General features: G+C 43.3%; 1 long non-coding RNA gene across 1 annotated transcript; it reads left to right on the top strand.

Annotated features, from left to right (window-relative positions):
- Positions 563-23,166, top strand: LOC110255530. The gene is made up of 2 exons (XR_002336016.1): positions 563-900; positions 23,045-23,166. It is a non-coding gene; the product is annotated as an uncharacterized LOC110255530 (long non-coding RNA).

Here is a 23,661-nt window from a genome sequence, read left to right as displayed (position 1 = left end):
TTCTCACTCATTCAGCACCACAACTAAACACAGTATTATTTAGCATTATGAAATGGGCCCATTTTAGAGCCTTTTAAGTAAACCTGTATGTTGAAGCTGCAGTATTTTATGTGGGTCACCTGGATTCTCAGTGAATATGAGAAAGTAAACCAAACATATATATATATGTATATATGTGTATATATGTATATATGTATGTATATATGTATATATACATATATATGTATATGTGTATACATACGTACGCGTATATGTGTGTGTGTGTGTGTGTGTGTGTGTGTGTGTGTGTGTATTGCTTTTTAGGGCCGCCTCTGCAGCGTATGGAAGTTGAATCTGAGTTGCAGCTGCCGGCCCATGCCACAACCACAGCAATTCGGGATCCAAATGGCATCTGCGACCTACAGCACGGCTCCCGGCAACGCAAGATCTTTAACCACTGAACAGGGCCAGGGATTGAACCCCTCTTCTCATGGATACCAGTAGGGTTCATTACCGCTGAGCCACAACGGGAACTACCAAATATATTTTTAAGCGAAGTGCCCTATTGTATTTTACTCCCCTAGTGTCCTGGGGCCCAACTCAAGCCTAAAGGATGCAGTTTCACCTGCACCCCATTAGGCGGGAAGATGGCACAGAAGGCGCAACTTCCTTTCCCGCCTCCTCTGCTCAGCCCTGCGTAGTTTGCAGAGCGGGAGAGTTGCGCATGCGCCCCTGAGTCTACACGGACTTTTTCTTCAAGACCCGTTTTGCCAGCGCCCTGGGAGCTCTTGGGCGGTTCTCACAGTCTTCATGCTCCTGTTGGCAGCACAGAAGCTAGCCGATCACGAGCGTACTCTCCATCTCCATCAGCTTGTGATGCTGGAAGGTGCAAGATGGGCTTTCCCGGAATTTCTCAATAAGGTGAGCCGGATAACCCTGAGCTTGGGCGAGAACCCAGGCCTAGAAGGGCCCCCAAAATGCGAGGTGAGAGGCCCGGGAGCCCCACACAGAAGGCAGTGGCCCCTGGGATCCCCTCTCTAGCAGCCTGCCTCTCCAGCCAGGGCAGCGCCAGCTGCTCTTAAGGAGAATGCGAGGCTTTGAGATGAACAAGGCTCTTTAAAAGCACGGGGGCTGATGGTGTGATAACCACTCCAAAGCCGACAGAACAGCTGCAAAATATGATAAAAATCACTTGAAAAGTTCATTGATTTTGCAGCAAAACTGCAAGTACTTCACTTTATAATAATTGTTCCCTCGCGCTCTCGAACCTTGTACTTGAGCTGCAAGGGCGTTGGGGTCGGGGCGGCATTCAGCTACCCGGCCTGGGAAGACAATGGCGCGGGGCTGGAGAGACACTTTAATCATGAGCTAATTTACAAACCAAAGCAAAACAGAGTCGGGTTTTGTCTAAGATTATTAGAAGATGTTAATTCTGTGCTTGAATTATTTCTCTCCCTCCTTCCCCCCCAAGCTCATAACTCAAAAAGAAAGGCACATCAGCCCAATCTCACCTCCCCAATTCTTATCTTCCTAATTAAATTTTGTGACTTGGCATATACATGGGTGGGTGGGTTACTTTTCTCCCTTTCTTCTTTTCGCTCAGGGAACAATGTATTTGTTATTCAAATTCTTATTGCTTCTTGGTGTTTGCTTCTCTGCCCTGGTAGAATGGCTGTTGGTGTGTTTGCTTTCTCCCGGTTGGGAGACGCCGTGTAAAAACTGGGTACACAAAGAAGTCCTCATGAGTCCTCAGTGGGCTCCTTAGTGGCCAGCGCTGTCATCTCTGTCCAGAGCAGCAATGGGGGCTCTGGTCTGCCCTGTCCTGTCTTGCTGGTTCTCCTCCCCTCCCAGGCTGGCTGGATCCCATGGCCCGGATTTAAAAGTACAGGAGCAAACAAACCCCAAACTGGAGGAACTCTCAATTACCCGCATGAGTGGACGGCTAATCCAATATTCATTCTTACTTGGCCTTGGAATGCCTTGTGTGGTTTGTACAGTACACATTTACCTGGCTGTTTCTGCTTTGCTTGGATGAATAGCATGGCCGTTTTCACTATGACCATAGGCTGCTGGTGAGGCCAGCACCCCCCAACATTCTGGGGTGGAAGCAAAGTCGATCTGGGTTGGGGAATCTGAGAAAGTTAACCCACATACCATGTTATGGAGCTGCCTGCCCCCCCATACACTCCGTCTCGTGGCCATTTCTTTGAGTTTATTATTTTCATCCACTCTAAGCATCGGGTAGATTACAGGATCCTGACTCATTTCCACTCTGATGGTAAGGAAAAGCAATTTATTCCATAGTAGTTATAAAATATCTCTTAAGTGTCAGACACTATGCTAGGGGCTGGGGATACAGCTGTCCAGTCCTGGAGCTGATGGACGTGACACGTGTACAGGACAGTTTTGTCCACAGACAATTATGAGTGAGTGATTGAGCGAGGTGACGGGATCCTCTGGTAGGGACACCTAATGGAGACGTCTTGGGGGATTGGGGAGACTTTTAAGAAGAGGGGAAATCTTACCTGAGACATGAAACACAGGTAGGAGTTGTTCAGGAGATGGGGCTTGAGGTGTTCTTGGCAGGGAGCCCCTTGTGTTAAGGGCCCACAGAGGTGAACTCCAGCCTGTGCTGGAGGCCCTGAAAGGAGTTGAGAGTGGTTGGAGCAGAGTTAGAGGCTGGAGGAGAGAGAGGCGAGGCTGGAGACTGGGGGTGGGGGCAGTGGGGGAGTGGGCATGAGGGCTCCTGGGGCACAGTAGGACCTGGAATTTTGTTCCCAACTCTGGCTGCTGCAATCTCTGAGGGACCTTGTCATCAGTGTTCCGGGCTGGTGAGGAATCTAATACCCCTTCAAGGAGCTACTTACAAAAAAAAAAAAAAAAAAAATCTGGAGGTCCTGTTATGGCTCAGCAGTTAACAAACCTGACTAGTATCCATGAGGATGCAGCTTCAATCCCTAGCCCTGCTCAGTGGGTTAAGGATCTGGCGTTGCCGTGAGCCCTGGTGTTAGGTCGCAGGTGCGGCTCGGATCCTGCGTTGCTGTGGCTGTGGTGGAGGCAGCAGCTACAGCTGTGATTTGACCCCTAGCCCGAGAACCTCCATATGCCGCAGGTGTGGCCCTAAAAAGACAAAAAAAAAAAAAAAAGAAAAACCAAAAACCAAATCCCCCCCAAAAAAACTCTGTACATCTCTTTATTTATTTACTGTTATTTCTTTTCATTGAAGTATAGTGTTAGTTTCTGGTGTACAGGAAAGTGACTCAGCCATATATATATATACACACACACACACATATATATATTCTTTTTCAGATTCTTTGCCATTATAGTTTATTAAAGATACTGAGTAGAGTTCCCTGTGCTGTACAGTACGACCTTGTTGTTTATTTATTTTATATATAGCGGGTTTTTTTGATAATCCCAGACTCCTAATTTAGCCCTTCTCCACCCCTCTTTCCCCTTTGGTAACCATAAGGTTGTTTTCTATGTCTGTGAGCCTGTTTCTGTTTTGTAAACAAGTTCATTTGTATATTTTAGATTCTACATATAAATGATATCATATAATATTTGTTTTTCTCTGTCTGGCTGACTTTACTTAGTATGATAACCTCTGGATCCATCCATGTTGTTGTGAATGGCATTATTTCATTCTTTTTTCTGGCTGAGTAATATTCTGGGGTGTGTGTGTGTGTCACATCTTGATCCTCTCATTTGTCAGTGGACATTTAGGTTGTTTCCATGTCTTGGCTATTGTAAAGACTGCTGTAATAATCATTGGGGTGCATGTATCTTTTCAGATTTGAAAACCTCTATGTTTAATATTAGAAGATAAAGAGAAAATGATTTTCTCTTACTAAAAAATTATGTATCTCTTTGTATTCAAAATAAGGAGTTAATTCTTTCCCTCGGAATGTAATATAGCAATTTAACATATTTGGATTATGTTTTTTTCTGTCTCAACTTATATATACCTGGAAGGAGTTAATCACGTGTCAGAGTAACTCACACAAATATGGTTACACAATATTGTTAAAAATATTTTTGAAATTTCCTTTTTTCTTTCATGTAGATGAAAAGTGTCCCTGTTTGAGTTTTTTTCTTTGTTTTTTGTGTATGTGTGTCATTTTCTGAATAAGAAACTTCTTGCAAGCCTTCACATTTTATTTTTATGTTTACTAGTTTATTAGTACAGCCTTTTGAAATTGAAGTAGAGTTGATGTCTAATAGTATATAAATTACAGGTATACAGTAGAGTGATTGACAATTTTGAAGGGTTATACTCCATTTATAATTAGGATAAGATATTGGCGATATTCCCCATGAGGCACAGTGTGTCCTTGGAGATTATTTTATGTGTAATAATCTGTACTTCTTGATCCCCTGGCCCTGCCTTGCCTCTCCCTTCTTCCCTATCCCCCACCGGTAACCACTAGTTCTTCTTTAAGTCCATAAGTCTAAGGGACTTCATATTTAGTTCAAATAAATCACTTGTTTGCTAATCAGAACTGAGTTTCAACATTTCAAGAGACAGAGATGGGTGACTTCAGATGCCTGCCATCTGGTGGATCCCAGGTTCGTGGTGTAGCCTAGCCTTTGCCAGGAGAATCACTTCGCGACGCTTAGAAGCATTCTGCCATGCTCATTCTGCTCTTCGGGGGACACGGTCCACTCTGGCTGGATGGGGACCATTGAATGTTTTGTCAGTGGTGTAACCTGAGGAACCTGAGTTACCTGGCACCACCTCTTTGATCTTCTTGAGTGATGTCTCGGGGTTTCTGATCGAAAGCCTGCTCCCCAAGGAGCTGCCAGGCCAGCTGGTTCTGTAACAGGATTCTGTCTGAGTCCAGTGGACACTTGCATTAAGGGAAGCAGAAAGGAGACAGAGGGAGAAGAGTGGGACATCTGGATGAGGGATTGTGGTCTCAACCAGGAAATTCGTAGGGGGAATTGAGGGGACAAATCAATGTAAGAAGCACTAAAAAGTGCAATTGACAGAACCTGGTGATTTGATTTGGAGAATGAGGGAGATATTAAGGACAGTGCCTGCATTTCTTGTTTGAGCAAGGTGCTGGATGTTGATGCTGGCTATCAAGGTAGGAGATAAAAGAGGGGCCAAATGTAGGGGAAGATGCTGAGTACAGCCTGGACATAGGGAATTTCAGGTACCTGGGGTCTCTCTAAGTTGAGATGTCAAAGAAGCAGTTGCGTGAGTGGAGTCTGGCTCAGGAGCCCTATCCAAGGGAGAAATGTCAGATTTGGATTTTATAGGGACGAGAGTGCTGGAATTAATGAGGCAAGATCATGCAGAGAGAGTGGAGAGTAAGTGGAGAGAAGGGCTGGAGATAAACCAGTTTTTAAGGAGAAATCCAAGTCAGAGAAATGGCAAAAGATCTTAAGAAAGAGCTGTTAAGGAAAATTAACCAGTTCTAAGAAGCAATTCTGAATCTTTGACTCATTGTATCCTTAAAAAATGTATCTATACTTATTTGATTCATTTATCTTTACTATGAAATATTTCAGACATTCAAAAGGTACAGGCTACGATAATATAACAAACACCCATGAACCCTCCTGCTGCTCTATGTGCCTCTTCCTCTCTCACCTTCCCCTCAGAAATTGCCTATTCTGGAATTCCCATGTGTTTATACTTTCATCATTATACCTCATGGTGTCACTGGGACATGAGCCTCACATTTCAAAGAAACAAGCGTCTGCAAATTGCCTTTTAAAGAAATGACAGGTGTGCTTCTGTTTATCAAACACCACTCACATTTGGATTGCTAAGTGTACCCAGTTCTTGATTCATTCTCTCTTGGCTCCAAATCCAGCCTTCTTTGCCCTGCGTTGTGGGGCTGAAGCTGGGAGCTGTAACATTTTTCTCTTTACCAGCTGGTGCAATATTACCCTTGCCAGTAAAGGGCACTGAGAGGGCATTGCAGGAGGCAGGGGCCTCTCTTCCTGCTTCCAGGGTACAGCTTCTTGCTCCTGCCCAGGGACCAGTGACTGGCAGGTCATCCAGGGTTGCTCACTCTTGCAGTGGGTTGCTTCCCAGGAAGTCTCAGGGTACTCTCTCCACCCCCAGCAGATAGTTTTCTGCCCTCCGACCTGCTGTGTAGTATTTCAGCCTCCCCACCAGCCAGTGGGCCACAGCCACACCCTCTGACGAGCTCGTGCTCAGCCCTAGAGTGGGGTTCCTTCAATAAGTCTCTGCCTCTGCCCTAGCGGTGGTGACTGCTCCCTATGGCTACAGTCCTCTTTATTTTTCGGAGTTCCCTTTAGTAGTTTATTCCCTATTATTCTGAATAATTCTTCTTCTTTTTTTTTCTTTTTGTCTTTTTAGGGCCGCACCCGTGGCATATGGAGATTCCCAGGCTAGGGGTCGAATCAGAGCTGTAGCCGCCAGTCTACACCACAGCCACAGCAATGCCAGATCTGAGCCTCCTCTGCAACCTACACCACAGCTCACAGCAACACCAGATCCTTGACCTGCTGAGCGAGGCCAGGGATGGAACACGCAACCTCATGGTTCCTCGTTGGATTCGCTTCTGCTGTGCCATGATGGGAACTCCTTAGTCTGAATAATTCTTTATATTGAACTTTTCCTTGTTACTTTGTAGATTTTGTCTCCTCACTGGACTAATAAACACTAGCAAACACCTTGGGCTTGTGGTCATAGCCCCTGACTTTGGCCTTTTCTTAGTGTTGAGACATTGGCAATTCATATCACCTTTCTGGATTTAAATTCCTCTTCTATAAACTGGGGATACCTTCTCTCCCCCTTACCAGCATTTTTCTGAGAGTCACGCTGGGTAATGGACGTGACTTACGAAGCGGTAGAGCACAGGATACACGTTAAGTCTGAGACTAAGTAAAAGAAAACTGGAGGGTTGGGGGAGAATAAAAGGGGATAAAGCAGAAAGTACTGAGGAGCAAGACTCTGATTATGAAGTACTTATGGCTTCGTGTCACCCAAAGCCTCCTCTTCCTCCTCAGGAGAATGAAAAGAAGCAAGACTCAGAACAGGGAGCTCGGGAAAAAAAAAAAAAAAAAAAAAAAAGCTCTTTTCATTGATTATCTTAGATGTCTAGAAAGAAATAGCTTTATATCAGGCCCCTGGGAGCTGAGTGGCTCAGGGAGTTTGGTGCCAAGGAAGCCTGAGAATGAGGATAAACCAACTTTAGGGACTTCTGATGAATCTGAAATTTCGAGTGAACTGATAAAATCACAATATGGATCAGAGAGAAATATACTCGATTGTACCTTTTTAAAATATAGTTTAAAGGATTTTAAAATATAATTTTACTTTTTGCCTTAAGACAATTTTTTAGGCTTCATTATATATGAATTTTAATATCTGATTATGTCGTTTTACCAAAAGAGGAAACATTGGAGTCTTATTGTTTAGAATGTGTCTCTATGGTAGGACACCTAGTGGCCAAATATTTGAATTGCAGGTTTGGTTTTTGCTTTGTGGGCAGAGCATGCAACAGGCTGTAACAGCTATGGTAACTGAAGAGAGGTAACAGGCCATAGTTAGCAACCATATACCTGAGATGCTTCTGAGAAAGTCTGGTTGTGTTTTATTGTTCTCGATTAGCATAATTTGCTAAGTGCACAACAAAAATGTAATTTTATTTGATATCCATTAAGAGTACTTGCAGAAATACATTTGTCATGCATCCTGAGTTTTTTGTTCAGAGAGCCTCGTCTTTATAGGTGGGTACGGCAGAAGGACTCAGACCAGGATATTCCTTCTGTGGTCCTGTCTCCTTCTTGGTCCTTAATTTACTGACCTGTAAAACAAGAGGGATTGATTTGTTCAGTGACTTTAGAATTTTTTAAATTGTGATTCATAGTGGAAATTACTTTTTTTTTTTTTTTTTTTTTTTTGGCTGCATCCATGACACTCGGAAATTCCCAGGCAAGGTATTGAACTCATGCCACAGCATTGACCCAAGCCACAGCAGTGACAATGGCAGATCCTGAACTGCTAGGTCCCCGAGGAAGTCCCTGGAAATTACTTTTATGTCATATTATTTCTTTGTTTCTCGCTCTGTCTCTGCCTCTCTCTGTGTCACCCCCCACCCCCCGCCTCAAATAAATTTCCATGAAATAATGCCTAGCCTTAGCAAATGCAATGGATTTGGTTCTATCCTATGCCATGGCACGCCATGGCACTCCATTCCATTCTGTTCACAGCAAAACTGAACAAAGACCAATGGGTTGAGAGCTACTAATTTCATGACCTTTGGGTCTCACCCCAAAGTCCAAAACATACTGGACAGAATAATCTCTAACATACAATATATGTCTGTGAGATTATTTGCTATTTGATGATAAAATCTCCTCACAACGGGTCCCTTACAACTGCTGCCACCACTTGCTTTAGCCCCACCAAGCATCTGCCATCCATGAATCTACAGGCAAAGAGAACCAAGTCTGAATGCAGAATAGGTGCCCTGTTCCTACCCGTACTTGGTATTTGGAATTTGTTTTGTGCTGAAAACTTGGCGTGTAATGTCCCTGCCCAACAGGATGCCTTCTTGTTGGCCTTCTGCCTTGGTCTCCTTTGCTCTGGGGGCCTGGCTCCCGGTTTAGCTGTGGAGGTTGGACCCTGCCTCCTGTGTAGCAGTCCCTGGCTGTGTCCTGCTTCATTCTGGATAAACCTTCCAAGAAGCATAATGATACCACCTGTTTGGCAACGGGATAGTTTTGATTCTGCTGACTGTCCTGAGCCGATCTTCATTCATCACTTTTCTTTGGGTATTTCGAATGTCTCCTGGCCTCCCTAACTAGGACAGGGTTCCCTCTCATCTAACACATGAAAATTCCAGTAAGCCTCGTGGTCCCGCCTGGTGGATTGGAGAGTGCTAAACCTATACATTTATATATTTTTGTGATTGACGGATACACAGCAGGCTATGGGTAACTTTCAACTTGTGTGTTAAAATTGTCTATGAGGCATTTGCTATTCTGTAAATTATCACTTTCAAAGATAGGAATTCCCATCGTGGCGCAGTGGAAACAAATCCAACTAGGAACCATGAGGTTACAGGTTTGATCCCTGGCCTTGCTCAGTGAGTTAAGCATTTGGCATTGCCATGAGCTGTGGTGTAGGTCGCAGACATGGCTTGGATCCTGTGCGGCTGTGGCTGTGGTGTAGGGCGCCAGCTATAGTTCTGATTGGACCTCTAGCCTGAGAACCTCCATATGCCATTGTTGTGCCCCTGAAAAGCAAAAAAAAAAAAAAAAAAAAAAAAAAAAAAACCAAAAAACAAACAAAAAAAACCATGGTAATTCACCTTGAAAATCATGAAATAATTCCATTTAAAAAATAGCCTCTCTTCATGGAGTCCCCTTTATGACTCAATGGGTTAAGGACCCAACATAGGCTCCACGAGGATGTGGGTTTGATCCCTTGCTCAGTGGATTAAGGATCTGGTGTTGCCGTGAGTCGTGGTGTAGGTCACAGATGGGGCTCGGATCCAGCGTTGCTGTGTCTGTGGTGCAGGCTGGCAGCTGCAGCTCTGATTCAGCCACTAGCCTGGGACCTTCCATATGCTGCAGGTGTAGCCATAAAAAATAAATAAAATATAAATAAATGAAATAACCCCCCTTTGTAACATTAAAACACATTTTCCTTTTTCTAGATACTCCTTGTACCTGTTTTATTATAAGACCTCAATTTTGTATATAGTTTCTTAAAGTTGGCATCTTTTATTAGCTCAAGGAAATTTGTCAGTATATTTTTGGGGTCTTGTATTTCATCTCTAGCTCTTCTATGCCCCCAAGGAGAATTTGGTGTTCAGCTCAGGGAGGAATTACTGACAGAAGGAGGTTGTAGAATGTTTCTTTTAAAATAATAGTAATAATAAATAAAAGGGGGCAACCAAACTATGAGATACCAGGTCACACTGGTCAGAATGGCCATCATTGAAAAGTCTACAAATAACAAAAGCTGGAGAGGGTGTGGAGGAAAGGGAACCCTCCTCCACTGTTGGTGGGAATGTATGTTGGTGCAGCCACTGTGGAAAACAGTATGGAGGTTCCTTAAAAAACTAAAAATAGAGCTACCGTATGACCCAGAAATCCCGTTCATGGGCATATATCTGGACAAAACTATAATTCAAAAAGATACACACACCGCTATGTTCATAGCAGCACTATTCACAATAGCCAAGACATGGAAACAACTTAAATGTCCATTGACAGATAAATGGATAAAGATGTGGTATATATATGCAATGGAATATTACCCAGCCATAAGAAGAATGAAATAATGCCATTTGTAGCAACATGGATAGAACTAGAAATTCTCATATTAAGTGAAGTAAGCCAGATAGAGAAAGACAGATACCATATGATGTCACTTATATGTAGAATACAAAATATGGCACAGATGAGCCTATCTGCAGAACAGAAACAGACGGACAAGACGTAGGAACAGACTTGTGGTTGCCAAGGGGCGGGGAGGAGGGATGGACTGGGAGTTTGGGGTCAGTAGATGCAAACTATTACATTTAGACTGGATCAACAATGAGGTCCTACTGTACAGCTCAGGGAACTATATTCAATATATTTGAGATAAATCAGAGTCCCCGTCATGGCTCAGCGATTAGCAAACACAGCTAGCATCCATGAGGATGCGGGTTCGATCCCTGGCCTGGCTCACTGGGTTAAGGATCCGGTGTTGCGTGAGCTGTGGTGTAGGTTGCAGACGTGGCTCAGATTCTGTGTTGCTGTGGCTGTGGCATAGGCCAGTGGCTACAGCTCCCATTGGACCCCTAGCCTGGGAACCTCCATTTGCCACAGGTGTGGCCCTAAAAAGACAAAAAAAGACCAAAAAAAAAAAAATCTTGAGATAAATCATAATGGAAAAGAGTATAAAAAAGAATGCATAGTATAACTGAATTACTTTGCTGTACAGCAGGAATGAACACAGCATTATAAGTCAATTGTATTCCAATAAGAAAGGAGGATGGTGGAGTGGGGAGGTTGTCCTTATCTGTGAGGGCTGTGACTTCTCAAGGTCTCATCGAGCCCTGAGATTCTTCGGTGTGATTGATCTCTCCCTTCTAGCTGTCTGGTGACCTAAGGCTTTGCCCGCCAGAGCCCTGAGCTCTGAGTGAGAAACTCCCAACTCAGTACCACCGTTGGCAACCCAGGGCCTTGCACCAGCTGGCTGGCCTGTGATCCCTGAGAATTCCACAGGACTGACAGGCTCCTCTGATTTGCTGTGACTGTCAGGCTTCCAGGCCAGGCCCATGGCATGTGCAGCTGATGAGCCCCTTCCAGGGACCTGCTGCCTTCCTGAGTTAACTCATTTGGGGCTTCCAGGGCATCCTCCTGCACTGAGCTGTCTGCCTTTCATCTTGTCCATTGTTGCATCTCACTTGTTATGCATGGTCGACTGTACAACTTACTTCTGCAACCAAACGTCTCATCAGAGTCCGGCCTAATTACCAAGCCCCCAGATATGGCTCAGGGTAAGGAGGGGTTGCTTTAATCCCTTTTAGAGTATAAAGTGAACCAGCAAGTTATATTCTAGATATATTAATCAATGACTTGGAGCATAGGATGCTTTGAATTTCCTATCCATATGTCCACTGCAAAGAACAACTGGATTAAGAACTTAGTTGCCAGGTTTGTATGTGTTTTAATGCCATTGACTCCTGATCGGGCTGCGCTCCGTGTGGAACCCCACATTCATAAACAGGAAAATGCTTGTAGTCTTGGCTTTCTTCTGAACCACATTCCTGTCTTGTGACTTTTCAACTTTTGTGAACAGGCATTTCTTACTTGATGAGGTATTTTGGTCACAGTGTGCTTTCTGAAACCATTTTATCAGGTGCTCTTCTTTGTATTTATATACACATATTTTTCTATGTAGAGACCTTATTCTTGGTGTAGAACCAGGCCACCACTGAGTTAAATTTTTAAATTCATTCCAGAACATCCCAAACGTTTTTTCCTAGTAAGGTTCATCACTTTCCTTTCAAATTTTAGTTTTGTTTTTTTTTCTTTTTCTTTTTAGGGCCACAACAGGGCATATGGAAGTTCCCAGGCTAGGGACTGAATCAGCGAATTAGAGCTATAGCTGCTGGTTTTTGCCATGGCCACAGCAATGCAGGATCTGAGCCACATCTATGACCTATACCACAGTTCATGGCAACGCCGGATCCTTAACCCACTGAGAGAGCCCAGGGATTGAACCTGTGTCCTAATGGGTACTAGTCAGATTCATTTCTGCTGTGCCACAAGGGGAACTCCCTTTCATTGTTATTTTTAAATTCCTGAACATTACATGAGTTTATTCTTCTTAAGCATTCAAATAGTACAGATAAAGCTAAGGTGTCTCTGGCCTAAGCACCCTAAACTCATTCTTCTGGCTAGAGGTGGCCACTGTTAAAAATTTGGAGTGCATCTTGGGGTTCCTGTTGTAGCTCAGTACGTTAAGAAGCCGACTAATATCTGTGAGGGTTTGGGTTTGATCCCTGACCTTGCTCAGTGGGTTAAGGATCCAGTGTTGCCATGACGTGTGGCATAGATCACAGAGGCAGCTGGGATCCCACATTGCTGTGGCTGTGGTGTAGGCCGGCAGCTGCAGCTCTGATTTGACCCCTAGCTTGGGAACTTCCATATGCCATGGGTGTAGCCCTAAAAAAGGAAAAAGAAAAATTGGAGTGCGTCTTTTGAGCCCCTCTCCAGGGCATTATTGGAAGGGTACAGACTCTGGAGCCTATCTGCTTGGGTTTGAATTCCTGTCACTTAGCAGAGGAGTGATTTGGGCAAGTTCCTTATGCCTCTGTCTCTCTCCCTGCAAAAATGAGGACAGTAACAGTACCTCTTTCATAGGGGTTTTGTAGGATTAAAAGAGTTAATTTGTGTAAAGCATTTAAAATAATGTCTGGATACAGTCATTGCTCAAAAGTGTTACATATGTGTATACATACGTAGACTAGAAAATTACAATGTTTTATCTACATGGGACTGCACTGTGCGTATCTTTCTGTTACTTTCCTTTCAAAAACTCTTTCCATATTAGCACAAGTGAATATAGCTCTACTCATTTTCAACTGCTGCATAGTTTTTCATTGCATGTACATAATTTATTTAGCCGTCTCCTATTGATGGATATTTATGTTACTTTCAGCTTGTTGCTATTGCTAACAAAGCTGCGGTGAAGTCTTTATGCACGCCTCCTTTGGCATATGTATGTTCCTTTTGCTTTTTTTTTTTTTTTAAGGGCTGCACATACAGCATATGGAAGTTCCTAGGCTGGGGTCCAATTGGAGCTGCAGCTGCAGGCCTGTGCCACAGCCACAGTAATGTGGGATCTGAGCCGTGTCTGTGACTGTCGCTGTAGCTTGTGGCAGTGCCAGATCCTCAACCCAATGAGTGAGGCCAGGAGTTGAATCCACATCCTCATGGATACTAGTCGGGTTCTTAACCCACTGCGCCACAGTGGGAACTCCAGCATGTGTATGTTAATGTGTTTCTCTAGGGCACATACTGAGATGTGTAATTACTGGGTTAAAGAGGTGGTGGTGCTGGTGGTGAGGTGTGGGTGTGTTGCTATTTTGGACATTGTTAATATTCTTCTCTGGGATTGTTTACTCCTTCTCACACTTCTGTTCTTCCATGGGGATCCTCTTTAGTCTGAGAACTTCCTTTAGTGTCATCCAGAAATGCTGGTGATGAATTTGCTCTTTTTTTTTTTTCTTTTAGTTTGGGCTTATTTGAGAGCATTTCTATTGGCCTTCATTTTTCCTTAATTACAGTTTTAATTTTGACATCATCAGAGATTCACGTGAAGTTGTAAGAAATAATACAGAGGGATCCTGTGTATCCTTTACTCAATAGTCAGAGTCTGTAAAACTCTAGTCCTGAAAGCCTTAGATTTTCTTTTTTCTTTGTCTTTTCTAAGGCTGCACCTGTGGCACATGGAGGTTTCCGGGCTAGGGGTCTAATAGGAGCTGTGGTTGCTAGTCTACGCCAGAGCCACAGCAACGCGGGATCCGAGCCGTGTCTACAACCTACACCACAGCTCATGGCAACGCCAGATCCTTAACCCACTAAGCAAGGCCAGGGATTGAACCCATGACTTCATGGTTCCTAATCAGATTCATTTCTGTTGTGCCACGATGGGAACTCCCTGAAAGCCTTAGATTTTCATCAAGATCTATCCACATTGGCTGGGCCTATAGCTCAACGTCTCTCCAGCAGTGTCTGACTTCTGAAATCTCTGCATGGCACTTCACCTCCTATCCAATGAACTTGAAAAAGCTGAAGGCAGACACCTATTAGTAGGCTAGATTGTGCCAGTCCTTGCGAGCTGTTTAAGCCACTTAGGCCACTGTAATCATTGATATCATAGATAATCAACATTATAAATTGGGGGCATCTATTGAGATAATTATGTTGATTTTTCCTTTAATATATTAATACAGTGGTTAACAATAATAGATGCTTGAACCATCCTTATATTTATAGGATAAAATGATCTTGATTATGATTCATGAATATCTTTCTTATGCTGCTCATAGATTGCTAGTATTTTATTTAGGGCTGTTGCAACATCTGTTCACAGGTGATACTAGCTTATAATTTTGTTTTCTTGTGTTTTACTTGTCCATTTTTGGTATTGGAGCTATGCTAGCTTCATAAAATTAGTATAGTAGCTTTCCATATTTATCCATGCTTTACAACATTTGGTATAAATAAGCTATTTTCTGTTCTATGAATGTTTGGTAGAGTCTTTCCAAAGGCCATTTGTTCATTGATGCTTTTATTTCTTGAGGCTATTATAATTCACACTTTCCTATGAAATCACAATTTTTAATCTAGGTTTCCAATTTATTGCCATAGCATTGTACATAGTATTTTCTTTTTTATTTTTTATTTAAAAATTTTTGTTTTTCTAGGGCCGCACCTGCAGTATGTGGAAGTTCCCAGGCTAGGGGTCGAATCAGAGCTGTAGCCGCTGGCCTACCACAACAATGCAGGATCCAAACCCCATCTGCGACCTATACCACCGCCTACAGCAATGCCAGATCCTTAACCCTGAGCGAGGCCAGGGATCGAACCCGAGTCCTCATGGATGCTAGTCTGGTTCATTACTGCTGAGCCACATCAGGAACTGCAGTATTTTCTTATAATTAAAAGAGTATAGCCAGAGGTCATTACTCTTTTCCACTGATTTGTAGCTTTTTTCTTTATCAGACTCAGCCAGTTTTTTCCCCAAACACTTAGCTCTTAGTTTCATTGATCAGTGCTTTTAAAAATATTATTTTTAATTAATTTCTTGGTTTATCTTCATTGATTTTTTTCTGCTTTATCTGGTTTATTTTCACTTTTCTAGATTTTTAATTCAATTATCAGCAATATTATTTTCTATAAAATATATTAAGGCTATAAATTTTTTTGAGATTGATTTAGGGTGTGTGCCCTTGATTTTGGTATGTTGTCTTGTTGTTCATTTCTAAATACTTTGTTATTTATATACCTACTTTTTAAATCCAAGATTCTTTTTTGCATTATAGTTGGTTTATAGTATTCTGTCAATTTCTACGGTACAGCACAGTTACCCAGTCACACATATATATCTGTTCTTTTTCTCACATTATCCTCCATTCTGCTCCATCACAAGTGACTAAATATAGTTCCCAGTGCTCTACAGCAGGATCTCATTGCTTACCCACTCCAAGTGCAATAGTTTGCATCTATTAACCCCAGATTCCCAGTCCATCCCCCCCTCTTGGCAACCACAAGTGTGTTCTCCAAGTCCACGAGTTTCTTTTCTGTGGAAAGGTTCATTTGTGCCATATATTCAATTCCAGATATAAGTGTTAATCCAAGATTCTTTTCAGAAGTGTGTTCAGATTTCTGGCTGCATGTTTTGGGGGTAGAGGCATGTCACAGTGGAAGCTGTGGTGTGCCACCTAGTTCTGTCTTTAGGACCAAGACACGCCTTCTCCTCAGTGCGGGGAATGTTGGCTGCTAATATGGGTCACGGCGGAGTCCTTCTTGAGTCATTGCCTTCCACCAAGGGAGCTGCTGATCCAGAGTCACCCCCCTTCTTAGGACCCCAGGGCAGTTCACATCCAGTGACTGGTTGATGAGGGCTGAACTTCTTGCCTCAATTTGGTACAACTTTGAGGGACCGTGTCGGATCCAGAGTTTTCTGTAGGATTGCCTGGGACCCCTGTTACTGCTGCAGTGCAGTTCACCTCTGCCCTCTGCCCAGTCCTCCTGGCATCAGTCTCTCACAGGTATTTCTGCTTCAAACCCTCCTGTTTGGAGATGTCCATCTTAGAGTCTGTTTCCTGCGGAATCTGACAGGGCTGTCTTTTGGCTGTTGTTTCTAATATCACTCACATTAATGAGCATCTCTTTTCTTAGGCATGTGTAGGACAGTTTCTGTACCTAGAAGGGGAACCACTAGGTTTGAGGGACTATGCATCTCCAACTTTCCCAGATATTGCTAACTAGTTCCTTGAAGTGGCTGTGCCCGTCTACCGTCCCATCAGTAGTGTGCTTTGTATCCTTGGGAACACTTTATATTATTGTCCCTTTATTACAGCTTTTGTAAGTCACTCAATTTGTATCTCTTGTAGATTGGGTATAGGTAGCTTTCAAAAAACCTCAGGGAGTCTCCAGCTTTTACTGTATTAATTCTAGATGTTCAGTTCTCTTCTCAGTATCACTTTTATTAAGAGCTGTAGTTAACTGACTTCGTTCAATGGAGTTCTGGCATGGCTTAGTGGTTAATGAATCCAACTAGGAACCATGAGGTTGCGGGTTCGATCCCTGGCCTTATTCAGTGGGTTAAGGATCTGGCATTGTTGTGAGCTGTGGTGTAGGTTGCAGACACAGCTCGGATCCCGAGTTGCTGTGGCTCTGGCACAGGCCAGTGTCTACAGCTCCAATTAGACCCCTCACCTGGGGACCTCCATATGCCGCAGTGCAGCCCTAGAAAAGACAGAAACAAAGCACAAAAAACAAAGGACTGGGGTCAGAAAACCTGTGTTCTAAGCCTTGTCTTGCCCAGAATCAACTCCATGACTTAGAGTCAGTCATATATCCTCTCTGAATCTCATTTTCCTCATCTGATAAACATTCAGGTTGGACTAAGAGACTCTTCTAGGTCCTGTCCACACTGACAGCAGGTGTTTCCCAGGGTTCAGTCCCTATGCTTCTTCCACCACCATCCTCACTGAAGTCATGCCTTGGGGACCCTCCTCTCTCTTCTTAGAGGAAGATGAACTCTTTTGCTTCTCAGGGTGATGGGGGGGTGTGGGGTCAGGCTTGGGTAGGAGAATGTCTAGAAGTTGGAAGGGGGAAGACTAGAATGGGTTTCTTCATTCCCTTGGCTACTTCACCCCCCCACCCCCACCTAACTCAGAATCTAACTTCCCACGTACTGATCTAGAGGCAGTGTTCATTAATTCTTATGTAATAGTTTTCATTTAGTTCTACTTTGAGATATCTCACCAAATAACTAACACAGGTCTGGTCCTTTGCAAGTTAAGACTTTAGATTGATCAATGTTTATTGAAAAAAAAATGGTTGATGCTATTTTGGTACCTGTAGGAATAACAACTGAATGAAACTCTGTCTCTTCCCTCAAAGCACATGGTCTGATAGCAAGACTCAGCGCAGAGAGTTCTAGGTGTGGTCAGGAGTGAAGGCTTCTCAGTCCTGGGGTGCCAAGGAGACTGTACGTAGGAGATGGAATTCAAGGTGGCACCAGCAGGATGGCAAAGAGAAGGAGGGGACAAGCTAGTATAGACATTCTGATTCAGGCTGTACATGTTTCATGCTTCTTCATGTGGAGAAATGAATAGAAGCTAAACTCAGAGACAGCTTTTCAAGATGCTCTAAAAGGCTTGGTATCTGCTCCAGGTATGGCCTCGTGTCACCCTTATGTATCTTTATCATCAAGAACCCTGTCTTTCTGCTTCGTAGTCTTAGAACCCTTTCTCCTGAGATTTTTGGGGGAGATGTAAGGATGTAGCAAGGGGATTGCTGAAGGGCTTTGGTTTTCTCTAACAGGCAGGTCATTGGTTTCATATGAGAAGATGCCCAGTCAGCCATGAACATAAATGACCACATGTTCTGTCTACAGACTGGAAGAAATCCGTCCACAAATTTACTAGGAGGCAGGCCCGAGAGCCTTAAGGAAATGAGTCAAAACCTACCTTTCTCCTTTTTCTTTTTATTTGTCTTGTTTACATTTTTGTTTTTACTTTTGTGTGTGTGAGTGTGAAATTCCGTCTTGGCAGCAGCATCGATTGCCTCCGGGCAGATGTCTGTGTGTCTAGAGCCTACTGAGAAAGGGGCAGGGGAAGGGAGTGGAGATACTGGGGACTGAAGAAGGAACATATGGGAGGAGTCGATACAAATCATACCAACCGAATTGGCATTCCAGTGACCAAGCAGTGTTTGAACAAAATGGCTGGTCAGTTTTCATCTCTGATGGAAATGTCATCCAATAGCTCCCCTTCTGGGAATAATGCCACAAACAATTATAGAAAATTGACTTTATACCTGAATTCCCAAATGAGAGGGAAGAGTTCCAGGCACCTGATTTCTCACATGAACACAAAAATACTCTTAGGAAATGAACTGGAACAATGTATTGGTAAATTGTGTTCTTTGAAGCAACACATCACCCTGTGCAAAGGGAGGTGGAACCCAGGTGGAGTGACCACGCTGGGTGGAGTTCATCAGGGGAGACTTGCTAAAACTGGATTTTACGTTCTCGAAGGCCTGTGAGGTCACAGACTGGGGTTGAAGACGGGTTGGGTGCTAGGTGGCAGGATCTGCTCCCTTCTGTGGCTGTTCTAGACCATGGAGATCCCAGCTGGTCATCTTCTCATCTCCATCTCCCTGTGCGTCCTGAACCCTTAGCCTGTCGTTGCAGGAAGGAACAGCATCTTCCAGGTTGTTTGCCTCTGGAGCCCAGCTCCAGGTGTGTTGTGAACAAAAAGCCCCTTGGTGCCCTCTTTAGCATTCAGTTTCCTAAAGGTTTATATTTCATGCCCAGCATTAACATATCAATGCCAGCACGATGCATAGATTTTCATTAAATTGCTGCAGTTGGAATAGCTCACATGCCCTTGTAATGCCATTAAAGGTGAACAATTATGAAGAAAGAGAACATTCCATTTGTTCTCTGTTTTAAGACCTCAAACTCGATCACCTTGTTCTCTTAATAGGTGAAAGTCTTTTTACCCAACAAATTAGCTATAGACAAATTGCTTCTATTTCAGGCTCTTTTGAAAGCCTTTCGTCTCTGTTACCTTTCCCGTTCATTTGTATTGGAGGTGTAATGTTAATTCTTGATCATAGGCACTAAATGAGGGGAACTGTATCCCTAGTAATAGAAAATGGCAGGTAATCCAAAAGACATTTTTTATTTGGCGTTGGAATATACACATACACTTACCTTTGAATGTGGGGATGTTTGACATTCCAGAAATTTATTTCAAACCAAATCAAGAAGCCAAACTGGGTAGCATCATGCCCCTGGAACGAAGAGCCGATGTCCAGTTTCTAGCCCTGCCAACCCCAATTAATTCCACCTTGCGACGCACTTCAAGCTGTGGAAAAGCATGAAGGCCTCGCAGACTCATTATCATTTTATTTTCAGCCAAACCTGTGCTGAAGCAGGGAAGGAGTTAAGTAGCTCAGTTTCAGTAGGTTTCCTGAAGTAAAACGGAGAGACTCGAGAAATCAGCACAACTACGGCTGGTACCAATTTCAGAGTTGATCCATAAAGAGCGTGTGTCTAAGGCTCCCACAGAGAAACTTTCCAAATAGAGGAGTTAATCCAGATGAGTGCATTGAATTCATTCTGTACCAGACACGCCCATTATTATAGTGGATATAAAATTGAAAAACAAACAGCGAGCAGGGTATTACGGCTGTAAAGACTTAAATGACCTAAGCCGTGCCTGTCTCTTCAGCCTCATGTGTTCCTCCCTGCCCCTTGCTGGTTATGTGCCACCAGTCTTGTTTTCTTATACATCCCAGTTTTTTTTTGTTTTTTTTTTGTTTTTTTTTGTTTTTTTTTTTTTTTTTTTTTTTTTTTTTTTTTTTGTCTTTAGGGCTGCACCCACGGCATATGGAGGTTCCCAGGCTAGAGGTCCAGTCGGAGCTGAAGCCGCTGGCCTACACAACAGCTACAGCAACGTGGGCTCCGAGCCTCATCTGTGATGTGCACCACAGTTCATGGCAACGCAGGATCCTTAACCCACTGAACAAGGCCAGGGATCGAACCCATGTCCTCATGGATGCGAGTCGGATTGGCTAACTGCTGAGCCATGAAGGGAACTCCGTGCCAGGTCTTTCTGTGTGTTGGTGCCTGCTGCCTCTGCCTGGGATTCTCCTCTCTCTCTTGATGTAAGTGACCCCTCCTTCTCCTTCAGGCTTCACTTAAGCGGCCCCACATCTGAGATGCCTCCTCCAGCCTCCTGTTCTCAAATACATCCATTCTGGTGATTTTCTGTCTTAGCCACCCCTCCCTTTTGCATCAAGTTTTACTCCATGGCAGCAGTGTCCTTTGCCAGAATGTAAGTGTCCTGTGGGCAGGGACTTTCTTGTTCAATGTTGCATCTCCAGCTCCTAGCCCAGAGCTTGGCTTTCAGAGATAAGCCACATGTATTTATTTCTGAGTCGGTCAATCAAAGCTGAATAAGATCTGATATGAAAGCTTACAGCCTAGTGCGGAGAGGTAGTATATTTGAAAATAGTAATTACTGTCAGTTATTTCAAAAGTTTCTTTGAGCTTAAACATAAAATAATAAAACAGTGTGACCAATTTTAAGGATTTTTAAAATTCATATTTTTTGTTGTAGGAAGTTTCAAATCTTGTTTCATGTATATTACCACCCACCATTCTCTCCCCACTGTTGGGTTATTTTGAAGCAAATCCCAGCCCACCTGAGGGCCAGGACTATAGGGAGGAGCAGGTGGGGTGCCTGGACGGCAACGTTGGTGGCCATCTCCTCTCACGTGCTAACCCTGCCTTTGTACCACCCGAGGACCTCACCCCAGCCCTCATCCTGCCTCATAGCATTTTTCCAGTAAATATTTCAGTATGTGTGAGTCTGTATAAGACAAAAACTCATTAATTAAAATACCCCACATAACTGCATTACCATTATTGCACTTGATTATAATCCCTTAATAGCATCAAATGTCCTGTCTGCATTCAAATTTCCCTGCTTATTTCGTAACAGTTTTTTAGGTTGGTTGGTTTGAAGGAAGAAGCAAAGTCCACACATTGAACTTAGTTGACATGGGTCAAAAAAAGTCTCTTTCAAGCTGCTGGTTTCCCCATTCCTCTTTTTGTTGCTACTTTGGTGTTGGGTTTCCCTTGTGACTTAGAGGTTAAAAGAAAAATAGGTGATTTGTCCTTGTAACATTTCTCCATCCTTAATTTTGCTCGATGCAGTCAGGTGCTACCATCAAACATCTTCTGCCTCCAGTATCTTCTATAAACTGGTAATTAGATCTAGAGGCTGGATCGGTGTCCTAGTTCAAAGTGCTATCACTAGTGTAGAGCACTGGGTGGCTTATAAACAACAGAGATTGGCTTCTCACAGCTCTAGAGGCTGGAATCTGAGCTCAGGTGCCAGCGTAGTTGGGTTCTGGTGAAGGTCCTCTTCTGAGTCGCAGACTGCTGACTTCTTGCTGTCCTCTCACTTGGCAGATACTGCTGGCTGGCTCTCTGGCCTCTTCTTATAAGGGCGTTAATCTCATCTGTGAGAACGCCAATCTCATGACCTGATTATCTCCCCAAAACGCCACCTCCAAGCATCATCACCTCAGGGATCAGCATTTCAACACATGAATTTTGGGGGGATGCAAACATTCATTCCATTATAACAGATTTAAGTATTTGCAATGACATTTGGTAGAAGATGCTTCATGGATGTTCTGTATATCTACCCGAGGCACATAATGTCTGGTCATCTTTTCTTTGTGTAATGTCAGCAACCAGTGAAGATCATTGCCCAGCTTCATTGCTGATTAGAGTCACAAAATAGTGATACAGAAATGTTACCATTCCTCCCCCCCCTTTTTTTTTAATCAGCTGGAATATTTCTATATAGAGAGACTTCTCATCAATGGTTCATTTACTTTAAGATAGAGAAAAGCCAGGTAAATGATTGATTCTTTCCCTTTAGGGACCAGTGCTCAAATGATGAGATGATTTCATTTATTTCCCAAAGATGACCAATGAGGTTTGTTGTCGTTGTTTTGTCTCACTGGGAAATCATGGATTTGTAATGTATTTGGTGTGTTTCAATAAAGGGTTTCCACCTCTTTTCAGTTCGAGCTCCTTTAAGTTGGTACTTGAATCCTTTTGATGAGACCTAGTAGCCTTAGTGGTTGCCTGGTCTGACTCGATGTTCCAGGCTTATCTTGTGTATTTCACATCCCAGAACCAGAATCAGCCTGGCTTTCTTTTAGTGGAGGATTGTATTAAGGGACCACAATCTGAATGTAAAAAGACTTAAATTCAGAATCCCAAGTGTCTACTCCTGTATTAATAAATGTATTTGTCAAAGGAACATAGTTCCTTTTAACAGTCTCCGATGGTCCAAGGCATGGAACCAGGAGGAGGGAAGCCAGTTCGGGTTGAGGCCAATGGAAGGAAGAGTGAGGAGAGGCAAGACCCCGCTTGCATTTCCTTCCTCTTCTTCCTCCCTCCTCTGTCATCCCCCTACCCCAGCTTCTTGGAGCATCATTCGTCTGCCAAAAGTTTCATTTTTCCAAACGGAAAATCGTTACTGGTCTATCAGATCTAGTTGGGGGCAGGAATGGAGTTGAGTGTGGAGAACTGATTCAAGGGCCACTGAAAGAAAAATTACATTTTTCTTTTTGAAAACAAAGCATTCTTCTCTCTAGTTCTCTGTCTCCATTTTTTTTTTTTTATGTTAGGGATAGTATTCTTTTGTGTTTGATGTCCCAAGAAGGGATGCAAAGTTCGGGTCCGAGTATGAGATTGCAGAACCTTTGGAGATGATGACAGCTAGCTCTGGGTTTTCTCTAGGACACCAGGGGACGGGAGGTAGACGCCATGGCGATAGTTCTCCATTTAGACCTGGAGCTGGAGATGGGGTTTCCAGTGGATCCGAAGACCCTGGGACTCCCGCATTCCCTCTGCTTCGTGAGTGAGTCTGCACCACTGCAGCTGTCCAGCCCAGTGGATGCCATTACCCCTCAGGTCAGGAGCAGTGTTTCAGATTGGACGGAAGAGAGTCACCTCTTCAAGCTGCCTGGGATCATTTTTGTTGTTATTGTTTCAGGGAAAAGCCATAATAGCACTTCTGAAAGTAGAGTGGTTGCTTCCTTTGCTGTTACGTGATATGTCTGAGTTGAAATATTTTTTTTTCCTCGGCACGCTTTTCCACAAAACTTCTTGTTCAGGGGGAGACGCAATTGAAATCAGTTGCTAATTAAATTTGTGTCTAAATTAATAAATCACAACTCTTCAGATCATATCTGTCTGAATAATTTCTATTATGGCGAACATAATTGTTAGATTCAGCATTTAATGAACCATATTGTTAGGTAAAATTTTTATGACAATTGGGACTAATAGAATATATTAACCTTTATTCTCTTCAGCTTGATAGTACATTGGACCATGCTAATATGAAAGCACCT

The sequence above is a fragment of the Sus scrofa genome, chromosome 9 (assembly GCF_000003025.6).
Source record: "Sus scrofa isolate TJ Tabasco breed Duroc chromosome 9, Sscrofa11.1, whole genome shotgun sequence".
In the NCBI taxonomy this organism is placed as follows: Eukaryota; Metazoa; Chordata; class Mammalia; order Artiodactyla; family Suidae; genus Sus; species Sus scrofa.
Note: the sequence above shows the minus strand (reverse complement) of the source record. Positions and strands in the feature narration are given on the sequence as shown.